The sequence below is a fragment of the Rattus norvegicus genome, chromosome Y (assembly GCF_036323735.1).
Source record: "Rattus norvegicus strain BN/NHsdMcwi chromosome Y, GRCr8, whole genome shotgun sequence".
NCBI lineage: Eukaryota > Metazoa > Chordata > Mammalia > Rodentia > Muridae > Rattus > Rattus norvegicus.
In genome coordinates, this window is record NC_086040.1 from 13,734,277 (window position 1) to 13,757,549 (window position 23,273).

At 38.5% G+C, this 23,273-nt stretch overlaps 1 long non-coding RNA gene across 1 annotated transcript in view; it reads right to left on the minus strand.

Moving 5' to 3' along the window:
- LOC134484433 (uncharacterized) overlaps positions 1-8,373 on the minus strand; it is a 32,065-nt gene extending 23,692 nt beyond the window's left edge. The window contains exon 1 of the long non-coding RNA XR_010061893.1: positions 8,302-8,373. This is a non-coding gene — a long non-coding RNA (uncharacterized LOC134484433). The remainder of the gene's footprint in view (positions 1-8,301) is intronic.
- Between the last annotated feature and the right edge of the window lie 14,900 nt (positions 8,374-23,273).

Here is a 23,273-nt window from a genome sequence, read left to right on the forward strand (position 1 = left end):
CTACTCAATGATAACTTGGTCAAGAAAGAAATGAAGAAAGAAATTAAAGACTTCTTAGAATTTAATGAAAATGAAGGTAAAATATACCCAAACTTTTGGGACACAATGAAAGCTGTGCTAAAAGGAAAAGTCATAGCTCTGAGTGCCTGCATAAAGAAACAGGAGAGATCATACATCTGCAACTTGACAGCACACCTAAAAGCTCTAGATCAAAAAGAAGCAAATATGTGCAGGCTTAAAAGGAGGGAGGAAATAATCAAACTCAGTTCTGAAATCAACCAAAAAGAGAAAAGGGGACTACACAAAGAATGAACAGAACCAAAAGCTGGTTCTTCGATAAAATCAACAGGATACATTAACCCATAGCCAGACTAACGAGAAGGCACACAGAGTGTGTCCAAATTAACAAAATCAGAAATGGAAAGGGAGAAATAACAGCAAAATAAGAGAAACCTAAAAATGTCATCAGATCGTCCTAAAAAAGCCTATATTTAACAAAACTTGAAAATCTGGAGATAAAGGACAATTTTCTAGATGAATGCCAGGTACCAAAGCTAAATACAAGCCATCATTAAAAGCTTCCCAAACAAAAAGAGTTCAGGATCAGATGGATTTAGTGCAGAAATCTATCCAAAATTCATAGAAAATTTCATAGCAATACTCTCCAAACTGTTCCACAAAATTGAAACAAGTGGAGCACTTCCAATTTCCTTTTATGAAGCCACAATTACTCTTATACCTAGACCACACAAAGACCCAACAAAAAAAGAGAACTTCAGATCAATTTCACTTATGAGTATCGATGCAAAAATACTAGATAAAAGTCTTGCAAAACGAGTCAAAGAACACATCAAAACAATAATCCATCATGATCAAGGAGGTTTTATCCCAGGCATGCAGGGATGGTTTTGTATATGGAAACCATCATTGTAATCCATTATATAATCACACTCAAAGATAAAAATCCAATGATCCTTTCATGAGATGTTGAGAAAGCATTTGACAAAATTCAGCACCCCTTCATGATAAACGTCCTGGAAAGTATAGGAACTTAAGTACCATTCCTAAACATATACAGCAAAACCAGTAGCTAACATTAAGGTAAATGGAGAGAAACGTGAAGCAATCCCACTAAAATCAGGAATATGACAAGGCTGCCCACTCTCTCACAATTTATTCAATATAGTTCTAGATGTCTTAGCCAGAGGAAGCAGACAACAAAAGAAAGTCAGAGGGATATAGATTGGAAAGGAAGAAGTCCAAATAGCACTGTTTGTAGTTGATATGATAGTATACATAGTGATCTCAAAAGTACCAAAGAGAATTACTAAGCCTGATAAACAATTTCAGCAAAGTGGATGGGTATAAAAATAACTCTGCATGAAAGCTAAACAAGCAGAGAAGGAAACTTGGGATATGACAAATTTCACAATATAAAATATCTTGGTGTGACTTTATCCAATCAAGTAAACGATGGGTATGAGCAGAACCTCAAGTCTCTGAAGAAACTGGAGGAGATTTCAGAAGATGGAAAGATCCCCCATGCTCATGCACTGGCAGGATTAATACAGTAAAATTGGGCAATGAACCAAAAGCTATCTTCAGATTCTTTCCAATCCGCATCAAAATTCCAATCCAATTCTTCATAGAGTTAGACAGAACAATTCATAAATTCATCGGGAATAACAAAAAACACAGTATAGCTAAAACTGTCTTCAACAATAAAAGTACTTCCTTGGGAATCAATATCCCTGAACTCAAGCAGTATTATAGAGAAACAGTGATAAAAACTGAATGGCATTGAGACAGAGGCAGGCATATAAACCAGTGGAATAGAACTGAAGGTCCAGAAATGAACCCATACACCCCTGGTCACTTAATTTTTGAGAAAGGAGCCAAAAGCATCCAATGGAAAAAATATAGCATTTTCAGCAGGTGGTGCTGGTTCAACTGGTAGTCAATATGTAGAAGAACGCAGATTGATCCATTCTTACTGCCCTGTAGAAAGCTTAAGACCAACTGGATCAAGAACCTCCAGTTCAAACCATATACACTCAAACTGATAGAAGAAAAAGTGGGGAAACATCACGAACACATAGGCACTGGGGAAAATTTCCTGAACAAAACACCAAATGCTCATGTTCTAAGACCGTTTATCGACAAATGGGATCTTATAAAACTGCAAAGGTTCTGTAAGGGAGAGGACACTGTTGTTAGGACAAAATTGCAACCAACAGATTGGAAAAAAAAACTTTACCAATCCTACAACTGATAGAGAGTTTTTATCCACTATATACAAAGAGCAAAGGAAGTTATACTGCAGGAAATAAATAACCCTATTGACAAATGGGGATCAGAGCAAAACAGAGAATTCTGAGCTGAAGAATATTGAATGGCAGAGAAATGCCTAAAGAAATATTGAACATCTACAGTCATAAGGGAAACCCAAATCAAAACAACCCTGAGATTTCACTTCACACTACTCAGATTGGCTAGGATCAAAATGCAGGTGACAAAAAATGCAGGTGAGGATGCGGAGAAAGAGGAACAATCCTCCATTGTTGGTGCGATTGCAGACTGGTTCAACCAATCTGGAAACCAGTCTGGTGGTTCCCCAGAAAATTGGACAATGAGTTATCTGAGGAACGAGCTATACCTCTCTTCGGCATATACCCAAAAGATGCCCCTACATATAACAAAGACACGTGCTCCACTATGTTCATAGCAGCCTTATTTATAATAGCCAGAAGCTGGAAAGAACCCAGATGCCCTTCAACAGAGGAATGGATACAGAAAATGTGGTACATCTACACAATGGAATATTACTCAGCTATCAAAATCATGACCTTATGAAATTCGTAGGCAAATGGTCAGAACTGGAAAATATCATCCTGAGTGAGGTAACCCAATCACAGAAAAACATACATGGTATGCACTCATTGATAAGTGGCTCTTAGCCCAAATGCTTGAATTACCCTAGATGCCTAGAACAAATGAAACTCGAGACGGATGATCAAAATGTGAATGTTTCACTCCTTCTTTAAAAGGGGAACAAGAATACCCTTGGCAGGGAATAGAGAGGCAAAGATTAAAACAGACACAGAAGGAACAAACATTCAGAGCCTGCCCCACATGTGGCCCATACATATACAGCCATCCAATTAGACAAGATGGATGAAGCAAAGAAGTTCAGACCGACAGGAGACGGATGTAGATCTCGGCTGAGAGACACAGCCAGAATACAGCAAACACAGAGGAGTATGCCAGCAGGAAACCACTGAATTGAGAACAGGAACCCCGTTGAAGGAATCAGAGAAAGAACTGGAAGAGCTTAAAGGGGCTTGAGACCCCATATGTACAACAATGTCAAGCAACCAGAGCTTCCAGGGACTAAGCCACTAACTAAAGACTATACATGGACTGACCCTGGACTCTGACCCCATAGGTAGCAATGAATATCCTAGTAAGAGCACCAGTGGAAGGGGAAGCCCTGGGTACTGCTAAGACTGAACCCCCAGTGAACCAGATTGTTGGGGGGAGGGCGACAATATTGGAGGATGGGAAGGGGGAACACCCATAAAGAAGGGGAGGGGGAGGGATTAGGGGGAAAACCAGGAAAGGGAATAACACTCGAAATGTATATAAGAAATACTCAAGTTAATAAAAAAAATGATGCATTGGCATATCTTCCAACATAGCTTAAACCACTCTCAGAAAGATTTTTATGGGATAAGACAGCAATAAAGAATATTGGGACAGTTTTGGTACACAGGTATCTTCCATGTATTTTCGGTCACAAACAACATCCTTTTAAACTGTGAAAATATAAAATTATTAATTGAATGAATGATATCCTAAGAATATAATTCCTTACATGAAGCAGTACTCTCTGGGTATGTGACTTTCACACTTAGAATAATATTAGGAGATGAATTCATTTAAAAAAATTTTTTAAAATGCTATAGTATAGTGGGGGAATACAGCATCTAAAATCTTACTGTCTGGGATGGAAACATGGCCTCCATTATCTAATTGTAAAGCAAATAAGAATGTAAAGAGACAAGTTCCACTGAGAAAACACTTAGTATAAAATATAAAATGCCCTTATGCATTCAAAAGAATACTATAAATATTTTAGATCTTCTAAAAGGATATAAGGATGATCATTTTAGAGTGGGTTCATATTGCCATACAATATATTTTATTTATAATTTAAGTCTCACACGTGTGAAGTTTTTTTTTGGTCAAAACTGTTTTCCAGCTAGCATGCATTAATCTTCCACCAGATTTACTGCATTAATTCTAATTTACTGATTTTTATTGCAACCTTCTAAGTTGCCAAATTTTTGTATGATCTGTTATAGCAACCACCATTTGTGTGAGGGTGTATTTGTCAACCGTGTAGAGCCAAAATAAATCTGATGTGTCATGGTGAATGGGATTGCAACAATAGCTAAAGATTACAGGATATATTTTGATATTAAGTACAGGCATAAAGGAAACTCTGTAGTACATATATTTTTGCAAAATTTATTTGTAAATATTTTGAGATAAAAATGTAATACTATGTTATTTGAGAAAATGAGAATTCGCAATTGCTAAAATGCCAGAAATTATAAGATAATTATTCTGAACTGCAAGTGAATGCAAAATCAAAATTAACAAGAGTAATTTGATGGGATGGCTATTGTGTATGCAATATTTCTATGTCACAGAATTATACCCTTACATTAGTACATTAAAAATTAAAATGATCAAACTGCATTTTATTTCTTATAGGACAGTTAAAAAAGAACCGAAAATCTATCCTTTTAAATTCTTTTAAAATTTATTTAAAATTAGATAAATATCTCCTTTAATAAGAGAAGATTGGCTTTTTTCTAAAGTACTTTGGTAACTTGAGACATTCAAAAATGAATTTTACTTTCTTTTTCCAAAAGCTAATACCAATATACATGAAGAAAATCCATCAGCTTTGAGAAAGATAATTTCTGCAGTTCTTCAATAAACATTTCCTTTGGTAAGTGGAAATTTATCCAGGTGTTTCAGAATTAATCTAACTATTGTCATTTCCATCATTAGATATAGAAGAAACGATGATATAAACAAATGGAAATACTGCTACTATAAAAACTCATTAAAGTAATATCATATCTGCAAGCTATAGGAAATTTTCCAAGCAATTCCAATTGACATTCTTACACAAATTATTTTTTATAATAAATGTAGTAAACAAAATACTCCAATACAAACAGTAATCTTTGGAGTTAATTTCACATTAAATTTAAACAATATCTGTAGATATACAGTCTTATTAATTAATCTATTATTACTTTGGAAGGAATAAAAGTGAATAGTGATTGTGTTGGGTAGCAGACAGCAATCAGAAGCATCATCCTCTTTGTGGTAATCTAATAGATATTAATTTCATTTCTTCCATGAATGTTTAAACAAGATTCTTCCCTTTTAATATTCCCAGTCTCTTGTTTTGTTTCTGGATACCACAGATCCCATAATGGTTGGAAGAAAAAGTGTTCTCTATGTCATGATAATAAACTTAGTCTTAGAAATTCGCTGTTTATTGCTACCTCTGAATAAGGAAGTTTGAATCAGTTCATGGAACTTGACTACACAGAGATGTCATTCTTCTCTAATTAGCATTTGCACACTTTTGTCCATAATACCATGTCTTAGCCAGAGTTTCTATTGCTGTTATGAAATACCATGAGCAAAAGGGAAAAATGAAAGTTGGGAAAAGAAGAGTTTATTTTAGTTTACATTTTCTTTTTTTAAATATTATTTAATAGAATTTTACAATCCAGATTTCATCCCTCTCCCAGCCCATACTCTGACTGTTCTACATCCCATAACTACTCTCCTCATGCCAATCTGAATGAAGCTGTCTCCCACTCCACCCACAGTCTACCAGACCTCTCCACTCCCTGGGGACTCAAGTCTCTTGATGGTTAAGTGCATCTTCTCTTGCTGTGTCCAGAATCAGCACTCCAGTTTTAGAGGCCTCATATTAGCTGGTGCATGATGCCGCATTGATGACGCAGTGTCTGAAAAAGTCACTGGCGTCCAGGTTAGTTAACACTCCTGGTCCTCCTACAAGGTTGCTCCCCTCCTCAGCTTCCTCCAGCTTATCCCTAGTTCTACCACAGGCCTTAGCAGCTTCTGTTCATTGGCTGAGTGTAATTGTCTGCATGTAACATTTTTAGCTGCTTGTTGGGTCTTTCAGAAGGCAGTCATGGCAGGTCCGTTTTGTGACCATGACAAAGCATGAGTAATATTGTCAGGCCTTGGGGCCTTCTATTTAATCTGGTTCCCCGATATGGTGGGTCACTGGAATTCCTTTTACTAAGGATCTTCTCTGGTTTTATCCCTGAAGTTCTTTCAGAGAGGAACAAATATGGGTCAGAGTTTTGATTTGTGGATGGCAAACTTATCCCTCACTTGATGCTCTCTCTTCCTCATGTAGGTAGCCTCTACAAGTTCCCTCTACCCACACCTGGACATTTCACTGAGTCCTGATAGTCTCTTACCTCTCAGGTCTCTGGAATATTCTAGAGCTACCCCCCACCTCCAACCTTTTAGCTCCTGCGGTTGCCTGTTTCCAATTATTCTGCTGGCACACAGGGCTTCACTCCTACTCCCCACCAATAAAAGACCATGTTCCCCTCTTTCCCTTACTGTCTCCTTTCTCACCCAGGTCCATCTCTCTTCCCTCCTGTGGTTCATTTTTTCACCCTCTCAAGTGGGATTGAGATTCCTCACTTTGGCTGTTCAGCTTATTATATTTTCATTTTCCTTTTATAAAAATTGGATTTTTTGTTTACATTCCAAATATTCACTTTCCCAGTTTTCCAGTCATAAGGGTCCTATCCCTTCCCCCACCAGTTCTTCTATAAAGCTGTTCACCCTCACCAAACACTCCCTTTTGCAGCACCCCCTGACATTCCCCTATACTGGGGGTTCCAGCTTTGTTAGGCCTAAGAGCTTCTCCTCCCATTGATGTCCAACAAGTCCATACTCTTCTACATATGCAGTTGGAGCCATAGTTCTGTCCATGTGCAGTTTTTGAATATTAGTTTTCTACCAGAAGGCTATGGATATTTGTCATTGTTGTTCTTAAGGTATGGAAAGCCCATTCAGTCCTGGTAATCTTTTCTTCAAATTTACTAACAAGAGGTTCGTTTGCATTCAACTGGTTTGCCAATAACCTTCACTTTTGTAATTGGCATACTCTACCTGGGTCTCTCAGGAAAGATCTATATCAGTTTCCTGGCAGCATGCACTTCTTAGCGTCATCAATCTTTTGTAGTTTTGTGGCAGATATATCTATCTATCTATCTATCTATCTATCTATCTATCTATCTATCTATCTATCTATCCATCTATCTATCTATATCTATCTTCCTATATATCATCTATCTATCTATCTATCTATCTATCTATCTAGGTATCTGGTGGTTCCTATAGCTATGTGGTTGGGGGAACTTTAGGATGGATTCTGTGCAACTAGATCAAAAATGTGGAATCAACAAATGGCAATGCTAGTCAGACTTCCTTTGGTTTTTATGAACGTATTGAAGTTGCGGTTTCTCTGGATATCAAGCCATTCCTCTTCCTGCCCATCCCCAGATTCTTGTGTTTGGCTTGAAGAAAGAATCATGGTAAAACTTGCAAAACCCTTAAGTCTGGCCCTGGGAACACAGGAAGGTAGATATTATAGAACTGGCATCTAATGTGACTAGAGATCCGAATTCTATAGTCCTTGATGTCCTTTGTTTACTGATGTCTCATAATTTTTGGATAAAATAAGGATTTGGGAGATTATCATTTGAATTAGGTACACAATATTTACAGTTATATTCACTCTATACCTGCTCAGGCTTTGTTGCTAATTCATTGCAAAAAAACAATGGAATTGCATAACAGAATATTTGAGTACACATTCAGGAAAACATATATATATAAAATCTCCTATAAAAGAAAGTACAATACAAAAATGAAATTCAATATTCAATCAATTAAAGGTCTGTAGGGAAAATACTGGCCTTTGTTAAACAGAGAAAACCTCGGAAATTTATGTGTATGTCAACGTAAAGGACCTGGGAATAGAATTATTATCCAGAATAAACTCTTCCACCACACGTTCCTAGATCTTTTCTACCCATGCCACATGCCTGACTAACTTTCTCCATTCAGAGCATGAAAACACTAAAGAAAGAAAAAGAAATCACTAGCTTTAGAGAGACAGAGTACATAAATGTTTCCCCTGTGTCACAGGAGACATACCTGGAAAACGCACTCTCAAAACTGGTAACTGTAAGGAAAGATGTTTAGAGGGAGGCCAAGGCAGTTGTCAGAGACATCATAATTAGGCCCTCCCTGAAAAATCTCTAGTAACCTGGAGATCCCTATCTTCTTCTGTGATGTCACAAGTGTTGTTGTTACAGCAACTGCCTCTCACATATTCCTTCAGTACCTCTAGGGTTTACTAATTGGCCTCTATTCAAAGTAAACAGCCATTTAGGAAGAACTAAGAGAATGAAAAGATAAGATATGGGGAGAACGAAGGAAGATGGCCCCTTGTCTTGATATAAAGAAAGGAAGAAATACGTGGTCCTTGGTAGAGCTCAGTGAATACTTGGTAGGGATTTAGTGGGATTGCTAAAGAGATAGCCTTGATCTGAGTCTCCCACCTTTGGAATCAGTAGCTGGGAGCCTCTCAGAAGCATCTGGAATTCCCTGTTCTATGGTTCCTGGAAATCAGAGAGTTTATATAATTAATTTCTTTATTCCAAAAGACAAGTGTTGGTAAGGGCAGAGTTGTTTTCCAGAGAGCTAATGGCCTTTACTCTTTTTGTCAAGAAGAAAAAGTCCTAAGGAAAATGGAGAGACAGGTATTGTGTCTCTAGCTCAGAGTAAAGTCCTCCATGTTTTGGATATCTATAGTGCAGTCTGGGAAGCAGCATTGCTATTAGTTGAGACTTCATCATCTCAGTCTTTCCACTAATATATACACTGACTACCACATTTCTTCTCTGAGTAAATAGGTATGATTAGCTCTCAGTTTTCTCTTCTTTTATTCCTTTCACTTTTTGTTTTAGCAATTTTTATTGCTTTTTTTAACTTGATGTTTCTATATTTACATTCAATGTTATTTCAAGTTTACTGGTTTTCCACTAGCATTCACATTTGTATTTGACATGCTCTAGCTGTGTCTCTCAGGAAATATTTATATCCTTTGGTGGTTGAATATATATTTATATACATTTGGTGCTTCCTAGACCTATTTGGTTAAGTGGAATGTTTACATGGATTCTGTGCAACTAGGTCAAGAATATAGAGTTTACAAATGACAATGTCAAATAGAATCCCTCCTGTCCTTATGAAGGTATTGAAGTTGAGGTTTCACTGTTCCTCAGGCCTTTCATCGCCCTCCCCATCCTCCCGTTTCTTATACTTGGCCTTAAGGAAGAATCCTGGTAAAACATCTAAAACCTTCAATTCTGCCCATGGTAACACAGGAAGGTAGATAGTGTAGTAGAGATATCAAATGTGACTAGAGAAATGAATTGTATACTCCATGTTGTCCTTTGTTTTACTGATGTCTGGTAATCTTTGGAAAACATAAGGATTTGGGAGTTTATATTTGAAGTAGGTAGACAATATTTATACTGTTATACTGAGTCTATAGATGGGACTACTTTTTTGCCAAAATCATTGCAGAAAATGGAATTGGAAAACAGAATTTTTGCGTACACATTCAGGAATATTTATAAAGTCCCCTATCAAGGAATGTACAATAGGAAAGTAAAATACAAGATTCATTCAACTAAAGGTCTGTAGGGAAAATACTAGCCTTTATAAAATTAATAAAACCTAGATAATCAAACTGTAAGTCACAGGAATGGACCTGGGAATAAAAATATTATCCAAAGGAATCTTCACTACAAGTTCCTAGATAATTGATACCCATGCCAGGTTCCTGATTTTCTCCATTCAGAAGTCTCTAGCTTTAGAGAGATGTAGTACGGAAAGGTCTCCACTGTGTCACAGGAGACATTCCTGGAAATGACAACCTCAAAACTGGTTAATGTAAGGAAATCTGTTTAGATGTACGTCATGGCACTTCTCAGTGACATCGTCATTAGGCCCTCCCTGAAAAATCTCTTGTATACTGAAGAGCCCTAGCTTCTTCTGTGATGTCACAAGTGTTGTCGTGTCTGCAAATGCCTCTCAAATATTACTTCAGTATCTCTAGAGTTTACTAATTGACCTTAAATTCAGAGTAAACAGGCATTTGGGAGGGAGAACAAAGAGGATGAAGAGATCAGAGATGGGGAGAACAAAGCTGACCTTCTGTCTTGGTATAAAAAAATGAAGAAATACGTCATCCAGGGGAAATCTCACTGAGCCCTTTTTAGGAGTGGAGTAGGTATGTTGAAGAGATAGAATTGATCTGAACATTCCACATATGGGATCAGGAGATGGGAGCCTCTGAGAAGCATCTGGACTTCCCTGCTCCTAGTGGTTCCTGGAAGTCAGAGAGTTTATATCATTAATGTCTTTATCCCAAAGGCCAGGTGTTGGGAAGAATTCTGTTCTTTTCCTTAGAACTCATGTTTTTTTTTTTCTTTTTGCCCAGAAGAAAATAGTAATAAGGAAGAAGTGAAAGACAAGTATTGTGTCCTCAGCTCAGTGTAACCTCCTCAATTATTTGGATACCTATATTGCAGTAGGAGTCTGATACTGATATTTGGGAGAGAGAAGTGCTCCTAATTTGGACTTCATTATCTCAATCTATCCACCAGTATTATTCTGACTATAATTCCCTGACAGGTACCCTTTGGATTACTGAGTTAATAAGTCTGATTTGCGGCTAATTTTCTTTTGTTCTGTTTCGTTCCTTTTTTTAGCAAATTTTATAGCTTTTTTATTGGATATTTCTATATTTACATTTCAAATATTATTTCCTTTCCCATTTTCCTGTCCATAAGATTCCTAAGTGGTCTGCTTAGCCTTCTTCTATAACTGCTTTACTCTGCCTTGAAATTCCCTTGAACTAGCAGTAAAAACTAGGGAGAACCAAGGTCTTATCCTAGCATCGATGCCCAATATCGCCCTACTCTTCCATATATGCAGTTGGAGCCATAGGTCTGTCCATGAACCGTCTTTGAATATTGGTTCATTACCAGAAAGCTCTGGTTAGTTTAACTTATTCTTATGGGTTTGAAAGCCCATTCAGCTCTTGTAATGCTTTCTCAACATCTAAAAGTAGAGGTCTGTTTTCAGTTCTCTGGATTGCCACTAGCAATCACTTCTGCATTTGATATGCTTTAGCTCTGTCTCTAATGAAAGGTCTTTAACCGTTTATTGGCAGAATGCACATCTTAACTTCATCATATATATATATATATATATATATATATATATATATATATATATATATATACAAACACACACACACACACACACACACACACACACACACTTTTGGTGGATCCTACAACTATGAAATATGGTGGAATATTTACATGGATTCTGCGCATTTAGGTCAAGAATATAGGATCCACAAATGACAATGCCAAAGAGATTCCCTCCTGTTCTTATGAACCTGTGGAAGTTGAGGTTTCACTGCTACTCAATCCATAACTCTCACTGCACATCCCCCTGAAACTGATGTTTGGACTGAGAAAGAATCTTTGTAAAATACCCAAAACCCTAATGTCTTACGCTGAGAAAACAGGAAGGTAGATATTAGAAACTGTTGTCTAATAGAACTACAGAACTGCATTCTATAGTCCATGTTGTCCTTTGCTTAACTGATGTCTGGTAATTTTTGGATAAAGTAAGGATTTGGGAGTTGATCATTTGATATATGTACACAATATTTCCACTGTTATATTCACTCTATAGCTGAGCAATGTTTGTTGTCTAATTAATTGCAAAAAAGTGGAATAGGAAAAATGAAATTTTTGAGTACACATGCAGAAATATATATATATATATATATATATATATATATATATATATATATAATGTCCCCTCTCAATGAATGTACAATCAGAAAATATAACACAATATACACTCAATTAAAGGTCGGTAGGGAAAATACTGGCACATGGGAAACATAGAAAACCTAGAAAATTGAACTGTATATCAAAGTAATGAAGCTGGGAATAAAAATATTATCAAGAAGAACTTCCTACCCTCCATGCTCATAAATATTTTCTACCCTTGCCAAACCCTGACTAACTTTCTCCATTCAGAGCATGTAACCACTAATGAAGCAAAGAAAAGTCACTAGCTTTAGAGAGATGGAATACGTAAAGGTTTCCACTGTGTCACAGGAGACTGACCTGGAATGGGCACACTCGAATCTGGTCAGTTTAAGGAAAACTTTCAGTAGGTTGGCCATGGCATTTCTCACTGACATCAACATTAGGCCCTCCCTGAAAACTCTCTTGTAACCTGGAGAGCCCTAGCTTCTTCTGTGATGTCAAAACTGTTGTAATGACTGCAACTGGCTCTCAGAAATCCTTCAGTACTTCTAGGGTTTACTAATTGGCCTCTAATTCAGAGCAAATTGGGGAGTGAAAACAAAGAGGATGAAGAGATTGGAAATGGGGAGAAGGATGCTGGCCTTCTGTCTTTGTATAAAAAACAAGGAAGAAATATGTGGTTTTTGGGAAATCTCAGTGAGTCCTTGGTAGGTGTTGAGTGGTATCCCTGAAGAGATAGCCTTGATCTGAGCCTTTCACATATGGGAATCACATGCTGGGAGCGTATCCGAAATATCTGGACTTTACTGTTCTTATGGTTTCTGGAAGTCATTGGGATTATATCATTCATTTCTTTATTCCAAAAGCCAAGTGTTGTGAAGGGCATATTTGTTTTCCTGAGAGGTCATGACTGTGGAAAGCCGCAATAACATTCACATTACAAGATGGCACTGGCTTCCGCTGTGCCAGCCCGACTTCCTTTCAGGAAACTAGCTGTGTGCGCATGTGAAAGAGTGTGTTTGTGCCAAGTCTTTGCCCACCCTATGGGGTGCCAGTGAGATTATGGGTAAGCGACCAATAAGGCGTGGACGCGCCGCGCTAGGGTGTATATAAGCAGTGCCATTCTGGAGCTCCGGGTCCCTCCTCTTCAAGATGCAAGAAACGCTTTGTTGCAGAAGGATCCTGGTGTCCGCGCGTGTTCTTGCTGGCGGGACGATAGCGTGGGATATGTGGTGTCGAAACCTAGCAAAAATGCCTCACAATCTCCGGTGCTGAGGAGAGCCTCCATTCACGGAGAGGTTCCAGAACTACAGGTAAGCTCTGAGAGGCAAATTTGGTCTTGATAGAACATGTCAGAAACAGAGTGGAATGAAAGATTAAAGAGCTCAAAGAGAAAAGGTGCACATAAGAAAAAAGGCCCTTCCAAGGACTTCAGATCCGAGGAAGCAAGAGATAAGGGAAAGGACTCCCTGGGAGAGAAACAGAGGAAGGAGAAAAAAACCCGAATAAAAACCTTTATCCAGTAGAGAAGTTAGAGGCTTTGGGGCTTGATAGTTCAGAAACAGACGAGCTTAGCCCCTCTGAGGAAGAGGATTTATAAGATGAGGCAGCTCACTATGAAGAAGAAAGTTACGGGCCTAGGTGGAGAGCCACTGTGAAGAAACCGAAAGTTATGGATCCTTTGTGGGCAAGGCTGGTAATTTTGTTTATTTTTTTTTCTTTTTGTGGGAAGCCGTTACAGCCATTAGGACAGGTCAGAGGGTCCCTACAGAGTAACAAGAAAGTATGTCAGAGGGAGAAAAGGTCTTGAAAGAAAAAAAGAAAAGAAAAGGAGATAACAGGAACACAGTATTTTGGGAGAAAATTTTTGTCTTTCTGCTTGTAAAAGGTGTGATTAGGCTCTGGAAAATTCACAGAGTCATACTGATCAGATTTGATAGAACTAGACCACCTGAAATATTATTCAGGAGAATCAAACAAAAGGATATCTCAATTCTAAACTTTTGTTTTCAGAGTTGTATTTTACAGAGTGTGCCTACTTGGATATTCAGGACTGTGTTTCACTTCCATACCATTTGAGAATGTCAGTCGAGCTGATCAGATATCCCGTAATATATCTCAGTATCTTACAGGAATTTGGTTTCAACACGTTGATAGACTAGTCCAGGAATTGAGACAATCCACCGTCAAGATCTACTCCAATTGAGTGGATGGTCATTGTGGAAGTGGTGGGAAAGGGGAAATCCTACCTCTCTGCTGACTCCTATTGGAATCTGGGTCCCTTTGGTGGGACACCATCTAGTTTTTCCCCTTTGTCTATTGTCTGTCCTTGGTGCACCAAGCTGTCCATGTATGTCTGTTTATGTCTGTGGTTTTTGTTTCTCGTTGTTTAAATGTTTTATGTTTCATGTTCAAAAGAAAAAATGGTAAAAACATTATCTGCCAGTTGTTCACACCTTGATTTGATTTTAACTCGTTTCTAAAAAGGAACAAATGAATTAAAAGCAGTTTCAATCAGCCTTTAGAGTCCTGCACCTGTAGATAGGGGCATAGGTCAGCTGGAGAAGCTGCCTAGGGTTGATCGTCTACATCAGCTGATCTTAAAGTCTCCAACAACTCCTAAGCTACTATGTTACTTAGCAGGTGACAAGGTGCTTCTCTTAATATTACAGCTAGAAAAAGTAAAAATGGTGGTTGGTCTAAATATTAAAGATATGTGCAGCCAATTCAATTTTGTTTCTGATTGGTTTTAAATGTATAAATATGCTCTACATGCCTTGGTTATGGACTATTGGCTTTTAAGTTATTGGATATGGTTAAAAGGGTATAATATTGGTAACAGAAAGTTAACATAAAGCTGGTAATTTGTATGCAGTCATTCTAGACAACATGTGGCATGAGCCAACTTAGGGAAACAGGTCTAAATTGAGATAATGTTTTTATGAAATTCTTACTCTAGAAACCAGGCTTCAAAAAGAATTTAGGGGTTGGAGATTTAGCTCCGTGGTAGAGTGCTTGCCTAGCAAGCGCAAGGCCCTGGGTTCGATCCCCAGCTCTGAAAAAGAAAACAAAACAAAAAAAACCCAAAAAACAGAAAACAAAACACAAAAAGAATTTAGGGCAATGTCTCTTTGAGGTATCGGAGATCGCACCATCGTGCGTTCATATGTAGGAATTGACAGTCAAACTTTATAGCATGAAGGGCAGACTAGATTTTAGAGACTAGGTGGTTTGAGGTTGAGTTTTGCTTTCCAAAGTTGTGGTTTTCCCTGAATTTATCTGTATTTTAATGCTAATTCCACTGCTCCAAGTACAGCTGCCTAGTCAGTACTCAGAACTCAGGTGACTTTCCAAGGTTGTGGCTGTGCTCTGGAGTTACAAGGAGAACTTAAAGATTATGATTAAAGATTGGCAATGTTACATTGACTAACTCAAACTAATTTGTCATTGAGAAAAAATCAAACAGGTAGAGATTGTTACAGGATTTATGAAGGATTGATGAGGTTTTAGAACTTGTGAGAACGTTACAGCCTGTTTGCGTACTCTAACTGCCATTTCAAGATAGATTTAGAGGATGTCCTGGCGATGGTGTTTTTTCATTTCATGAGGTTCCTTATAATTTTAGAGAGCCTATAATGTTATATCATTAGGAATGGCTAACAGCCTTGTATTGTGTAATTTTGTTGCTTCTTCAAAGTAAGAAGTTAGAACTTAAATCTTTCAGTGTATATGGAAATTTTTACTACAAAATTTTGCTCTCAAAATGAGCTTTAATATTTGGGGAGTAGCTGTTGCACTACTACAGAAAAGAATATTTGAAACTAATTTTAAGATACTAAGGATATGTTAATTGGCTAAGTACCTCACCTTACCAGAGGACTTAGGTCCTTGTGTGTTATCCACATTGGAGAAAAGTCTTCAGTTGTGTTAATACAGAATTGTAGGCTGGAGTGATGGAAGTATTTTAAAAAGAACCCTGGTGTAACATACCTTATTCCAAACATCAATCAAATTAGTTATTACAAAATACTGATATTTGGCCTATCACTTATACAAAATTTTCAAGCAAATTTGATAATTTTACTCTTTGCATGCTTTTGAATTTGCTGTAAATTTGTGCATTCACCCCATAGAAAATGTGCTTACTGTATTTATAGGTGGTTCATCTAATGAAAAGGCTTCATGTATGATTGGATCACTTGTTTATTCTCTTGAGTTTCTGCTGCTTCAGCACAGATTATTAAAATCCGTGAATTAGTCACTGTTTTTAAAATGTTTAAAAAAATCAAGCTTTCAATTCATATACTGATAGCCAATGTGTGGCTTGCGGTTTACAATTGATTTCAATTACTTAATGCTTTACTAAAGACAAGTTTTCTACATGAAATCAGTGATTGATGATTTCAGTGTAAATTGTCTGACAACTCACTGTCCTTTCAGTGCTCTTGCTCAGACAACTAAACAAAACCAGAGACCCAACTTTTTGAAAATGGTAATGGAGTTTATATGAAAAGAGGAAGACTCCATTTGCTTACTTTCAATTCCCAGCCTCACCCTGCTAGCTCAGGAATTTGTAGTGAGAGTGAAATTCGACAATATTTACAGGATTTGGCATTTCTAATTAATGCTTATGTTTAGGTAAATAAAGTTTGTGAGGACTGGAGAGATGACTTATTGATTAAGAACACTTATTACTGTCCCTTTGTAGGACATTTAAGAACTCCAACTAGATTGTCTGGACCGCTTAACGAGGGAGGACAATGATACTAGACAGTTTATATCTTAATAAATAAAAAGAGGGAGTTATCCCCGTATGCTAAATAACACTCCTTTTATTTCCAATTTTAAAATGTGGACGCCAAAGGACACTCTGAGTGTTTATGGCACTGTACAACTAGACATACTTCTGACTAGGTGAAATAGAAAGATCCACGTATTGGCATGATCCTGTTAAGATATTTTATATGGGGAAGAGCGAATATTTGTGTTTTCTCTACTGGATGCTACAAGAGTGTGCCAGCTGCCTGAGTGGCTGGTGAGACTTGCTGATCCTGGGAGCAAGAAGATTCAGTTCTTCTGGTTCGGGTCCCTGAAGTCATTCCTCTGCCCTGAGAGTAAGATGGAAGATTCCCCCTCACCTTTTGTCCTCACAGAGATTTTAGCATTGCTGCAGTCAGCGTTACTACTGCGTGTTCCCGTCCCACTGTGGCCTACGCTCAGACCCTCTGTTCACTGCTGCTTGCTGGGGAAGACTGGACTCCAGCTGTTAACCCTGCCCTCATCATTCCCCTGGCGACTCTTGCTGCCTTCACTGGCATTGACAGTTTTTAGTCTGTAGATTCACAGCAATTCCATCTGTGTGAAGCTGCTGTGGACTGGGGAACTCTGCCCTGGTTATGCAGATCTCACACCTGGTTCCTTTGCCTGCTGGTTGTTCCAGAGAAGAATGACCCTCCTAAACTGTCCTGGGAAAGACCTTGTTACTTTCGCTGCTATTGTGGCAGCCATTATTGCTGCAGCCATTGTGTCTGCAGTGTCTAGAGTTACCCCCCTCCCCACAATATATTGTTAGGCAAGCACAGTGGCTGAACTTTCTGGAGTAGTTGTTAACAATTGGGAATTCTAAATTTTATTTTAGGTGCGGTTTGACTACGGCCCTTGGTGGTAGCAGCTGAGGAGAACCAGATGAGGTGCCCATTACTTATTGGGGGTGGCTATTTTTGGTGCAGCCCTACTCTGTGGATTAGTGTTCATGTTATGGTTGTTTGCAAACTCAGATCTCAACAGAAATGTGACAAGGTCATTGTCACTCAAGCACTTGTGGACATTGAACAAGGGGGCCTCCCCTGGAATTTGGATATCTATGCTCAAAAATTAGTAGGCATCTGAATTCTCTGCTCTTGCACCCCATGGATTTGTGGATCCATTGCACTGGGATGAGAGAGACTCAATGATCAGCCCCTCTCATTTCTGAGGTTTCCTCATTGCACGCGATAGGGTGATCATGATTTCCCCACTAACTCATTTTCTGGCTGGCGTCTCTTGTAGAGTTCGCCCTAGGTCGTTTAGCAGTTACTGTCACACAGCACTGTGGTATCCAGAGACGGGCAAATTTCCTCATGCACAGACCAATCTAAGACACGGGACCCGGTGGTTATAGGGTTACCCTACGACAGATAAGGCTGTGACATTAGAGGAACGACCTAAAACAGGAGCCACAGCAGATGGACATAACTGCAGAGGCCTAGACCACCCTCATTCTAGTAAAACAAAGAGGGGGAGATGTGGAAAGCCGCAATAACATTCGCCACCACAAGATGGTGCTGGCTTCCGCTGTGCCCCACGTGGAAAGCTGGGATATCATTCGCCATTACAAGATGGCGCTGGCTTCCGCTGTGCCAGCCCGACTTCCTTTCAGGAAACTAGCTTTGTGCGCATGTGCAAGAGTGTGTTCGTGCCAAGTCTTTGACCACCCCGGGGCGTGCCAGAGAGATCATGGGTAAGAGACCAATCAGGCGTGGACTCGCCACGCTAGGGTGTATATAAGAAGCGCCATTCTGGGGCTCATGGTCTCTCCTCTTCAAGATGCAATAAACGCTTTGCTGCAGAAGGATCCTGGTGTCCTCTCGTGTTCTTGGTGGCGGGACGTTAGCACGGGACACATGACCTTTACTCTTTTTGTCAAGAAGAAATGGTTCTAAGGAAGAAGTGAAAACAAGTATTGAGTCCCTAGCTCTGAGTAAACTCCTCCATGCTTTGGATGTCTATAGTGCAGTTTGTGTCTTACAGTGATATCTCAGACAGAGAAGTACTTGTAGTTGAGAGTTCATCATCTCAGTCTCTCTTCTAATATTACTCTGAATACCACTTCAGAATCAATGTGCGATTACTTGGCAGCTTTCTTTTATATGTTTCTTTTTTTAGCAAATTTTATTGCTTTTTTTAATTGGATGTTTCTCTATTTACATTTAAAATATTATTTTCTTTCCAAGGTTCTTGCCCTTCAGATCCCTACTTGTTCCATTTCCTACTTCTCTAACCAGTCTTTCTGTCTGTTAACATTCCCTTGAACTGGGAGAAAAACTAGGGAGGACCATGTGTATCATTTCCATTTTTACCCAAAAAGGCTATCCTCAGCAACATATACATTTGGGGCTATAGGTCAGTCCATGTACTTTCCTTGTATATTGGTCTAGTAATAAAAAGCTCTGGTTCATTGGTAGTGTTGTTCTTATGGTGCTGAAAGCACCCCCAGGTCTTCTAATCCTTTATCAAAATTTAACAACAGCAGGTAAACTTTCAGTTCACTGGTTTGCTACGAGCATTCACTTCTGTATTTGACATGCTGTATCTGTGTCTCTCACTAAATATCTATACCCAGTTCCTGGCAAAATGCACTTGTTACTTTCATCAATTTTATCTAGCTTTGTTGGCTGATGTATACCTATATACATATGGTGGCACCTACTCCTAAGTGGTTAAGTGGAAAGTTAACATGGATTCTGCCCAACTGTGTCAAGAATGTAGAATTCACAAAAGACAATTTTAAGTAGACTCTCTCATGTTTTTATGAACCTATTGAAGTAGATGTTTAACTGATCCTCAAGACATTTTTCTCCCTGGCCCTCATCCAGTTTCTTACATTTGGGCTTAAGAAAGAATCATAGTAAATCATCCTACCATCATGTCAAACGGGACTAGAGAACTGAATTCATTAATCCTGTTGTCTTTTGCTTTCCTGATGTCTTGTAATTTTTCGATAAAATAAGGATTTGGGAGTTTCTCATTTGAAGTAGGTACATAGCATTTACAGTGTTATACTCACACTATATCTGGGCCCCCTTTGTGACCAAAATCTTTGGAGAAAATGGAATTGGAAAACAGAATATTTGAGTACACATTGAGGAATATTTACACACCCCCTTAACAAGCAAGTTAGAATAAGCAATTGAAATACAATATTCATTCAATTAAAGGACAGTAGGGAAGATACTTGTCTTTGAGAAACATAGAAAACCTAGAAAATTGAACTGTGTATCAAAGCAATGAGGCTGGGAATAAAAATATTATCTTGAAGAACTGCCTACACTCCATGCTCATAAATATTTTCTACCCATGCCAAACCCTGACTTTCTCCATTCAGAGCATGTTACCACTAATGAACCAAAGAGAAGTCTCTAGCTTTAGAGAGATGGAGTATGTAACGGTTTCCACTGTGTCACAGGAGACAAACCTGGAATGGAAACCGTCGAATCTTGGTCAGTGTAAGGAAACTGTTCAGCAGGTAGGTCATCGCATTTCTTACTGACATCACCATTAGGCTCTTCCTGAAAACTCTCTTGTAACCTGGATAGCCCTAGCTTTTGTGATGTTACAGCAGTTCTCATGACTGCAACTGTCTCTCAGAAATCCTTCAGTACCTCTAGGGTTTACTAATTGGCCTCTAATTCAGAGCAAATTGGTGAGTGATAACAAAGAGGATGAAGACATTGGAAATGGAGAGAAGGAAGCTGGCCTTCTGTCTTGGTATATAAAACAAGGAAGAAATATATATTTTTTGGGAAAGCTTAGTGAGTCTTTGGTAGGTGTTGAGTGGTATCCCTGAAGAGATTGCCTTTATCTGAGCCTTCCCTATATGGGATCCCAAGTTGGGAGCCTCTCAAAAGCGTCTGGACTTTCCTGTTCTAATGGTTCCCGGAAGACAGTGGTTTTATATCATTCATTTCTTTATTCCAAAAGCCAAGTGTTGTGAAGGGCTTATTTGTTTTCCTGAAAAGTCATGACCTTTACACTTTTTGTCAGGAAGAAAAGGTCCTAAGGAAGAAGGGAAAAACAACTATTTTGTGGTTAGCTCCAAGTAAACTCATCCATGCTTTGGATTCCTATAGTGCAGTAGTGTCTGACACTGATATATGGGAATGAGCAGTGCTTCTGGTTGAGACTTCATCATCTCAGTCTTTCCACTAGTATTACTCAGACTACCAGTTCAGATATCTGAGTCAATATGTGTGATTACTTGGCATCTTTCTTTTCTTCTATGTCATTCATATTTTTTAGCAAATTTTATTGCTATTTTTAACTTGATGTCTCTATATATACATTTAAAATAATATTTCCTTTCCCAGTTTCTTCCCTTAAGATCACTACCTTTTCCCTATTCTTACTTCTCTCACCAGTCTTTCTGTCCATTGACATTCCATTGAACTGGGAGAAAAACTGCAGAGGACCAACGGCATCATTTCCATTTTTGACCAAAAATCTCATCCTCTGCCACATATGCATTTGGAGCTATAGGTCAGTCCATGTACGTTCCTTGTATTTGGTCTGGTATGCGAAGGCTCTGGTTCATTGGCATTGTTGTTCTTATGGGGTTGAAAGCACCTTCAGCTCTTCTAATCCTTTTTCAATATTTACCTACAAGAAATCCGTTTTCAGTTCACTGGTTTGCTACTAGCATTCACTTCTGTATTTGACATTCTGTATCTGTGTCTCTCACTAAATATCTATATCCGGTTACTGGAAGAATGATCTTCTTAGCTTTATCAATCTTATCTAGTTTTGGTGGCTGATGTATATATATAATATATAATTTTGGTGGCTTCTACACTTTTGTTGTAAAGTGGAATGTTAACATGGATTCTCCCCAACTATGTCAAGAATGTAGAATTCACAAATGACAATGCAAATAGACTCCCTCCTGTTTTTATGAACCTACTGAAGTAGACAATTAACTGGTCCTCAAGTCATTCTTCTCCCCGCCCATCATCCTGCTGATTACATTTGGCCTTAAGAAAGAATCATTGTAAAACATCCTAAACACTCAAGTCTGGCCATGGGAACACTGGAAGCTAGATAGGGTAGTACAGATATCAAATGGGACTAGAGAACCGAATTCAATAGTCCATGTTGTCCTTTGCTTTCCTGATGTCTGGCTATTTTTCGATAAAATAAGGATTTGGGAATTCATCATTTGAAGTAGGTACACAATATTTAAACTGTTATACTCACTCTATAGCTGTGCCCAGTGGAAGGGGAAGCCCTGGGTCCTACTAAGACTGAACCCCCAGTGAACTAGATTGTTGGGGGAAGGGCGACAATAGTGGAGGATGGGAAGGGGGAACACCCATAAAGAAGGGGAGGGAGAGGGATTAGGGAAATGTTTGCTCAGAAACCGGGAAAGGGAATAACACTCGAAATGTATATAAGAAATACTCAAGTTAATTAAAAAAAAAAAAGGGAGGAATACATGGTCCTTGGGAAATCTCAGTATGTCCTTGGTAGGGGTTGACTGTGATCTCTGAAGAGATAGCCTTGACTTGAGCCTTCCACATATGGTAATCAGGAGCTTGGAGCCTCTTAGAAGCATCTGGTTCCCTGTTCTTATGGTTCCTGGAAGTCAGAGAGTTTATATCATACATTTATTTATTCAAAAGCCAAGTGTTGGGAAGCGCACAGTTGTCTTCCTGAGAGCTCATAGCCTTTATTGTTTTTGTCCAAAAGAAAAAGGTCCTAAGGAAAATAGGATGGACATTATTGTGTCCTCAGCTCAGAGTAAACTCGTCCATGATTTGAATTCCTATAATGCAGTTTGTGTTTGACTCTGATATCTGGGAGAGAGAAGTGCTTCTAGTTGAGACTTCATCATCTCTGTCTTTCCACTTGTATTACTCTGAATTCCACTTTAGATTTCCAAGTCAATAGGTGTGATTAGTTTGCAGTTATCTTTTCTTTCATATCTTTCTCTTTTTTTTAGTTTTAGCAAATTTTAGTGCTTTTTTGAACTGGATGTTTCAATATTTACATTTAAAATATTATTTCCTTTCTCATTTTCCTGCACATAAGATCCCTACCTATATACTATCCCTTCTCCTCTAACCACACTATCTGCCCTTTGACATTCCCATGAAAAAGGAGACAAACCTAGGTGCGACCAAGGGATTCTCCTTCCTTTGGTGCCCAACAAGGCCATCCTCTGCCACATATGCAGTTGGAGCCATAGGTCTGTCCATGTACAGTCTTTGAATATTGGTTTAGGACCAAAGAGTTCTGTTTGTTTGGCATTGTTGTTTTTATGGGGTTGAAAGCCCCTTCAGCTCCTGTAACCTTTCTCAAAATCTACCAAGGAGAGGTCCATTTTCAGTTCACTGGTTTGCTGTTAGCATTCACCTCTGTATTTGACATGGTCTAGCTGTGTCTCTCAGGATAGATCCATATCTGGTTCCTGTAAAGATACTCTTCTTAGTTTCTTCAATCTTATAT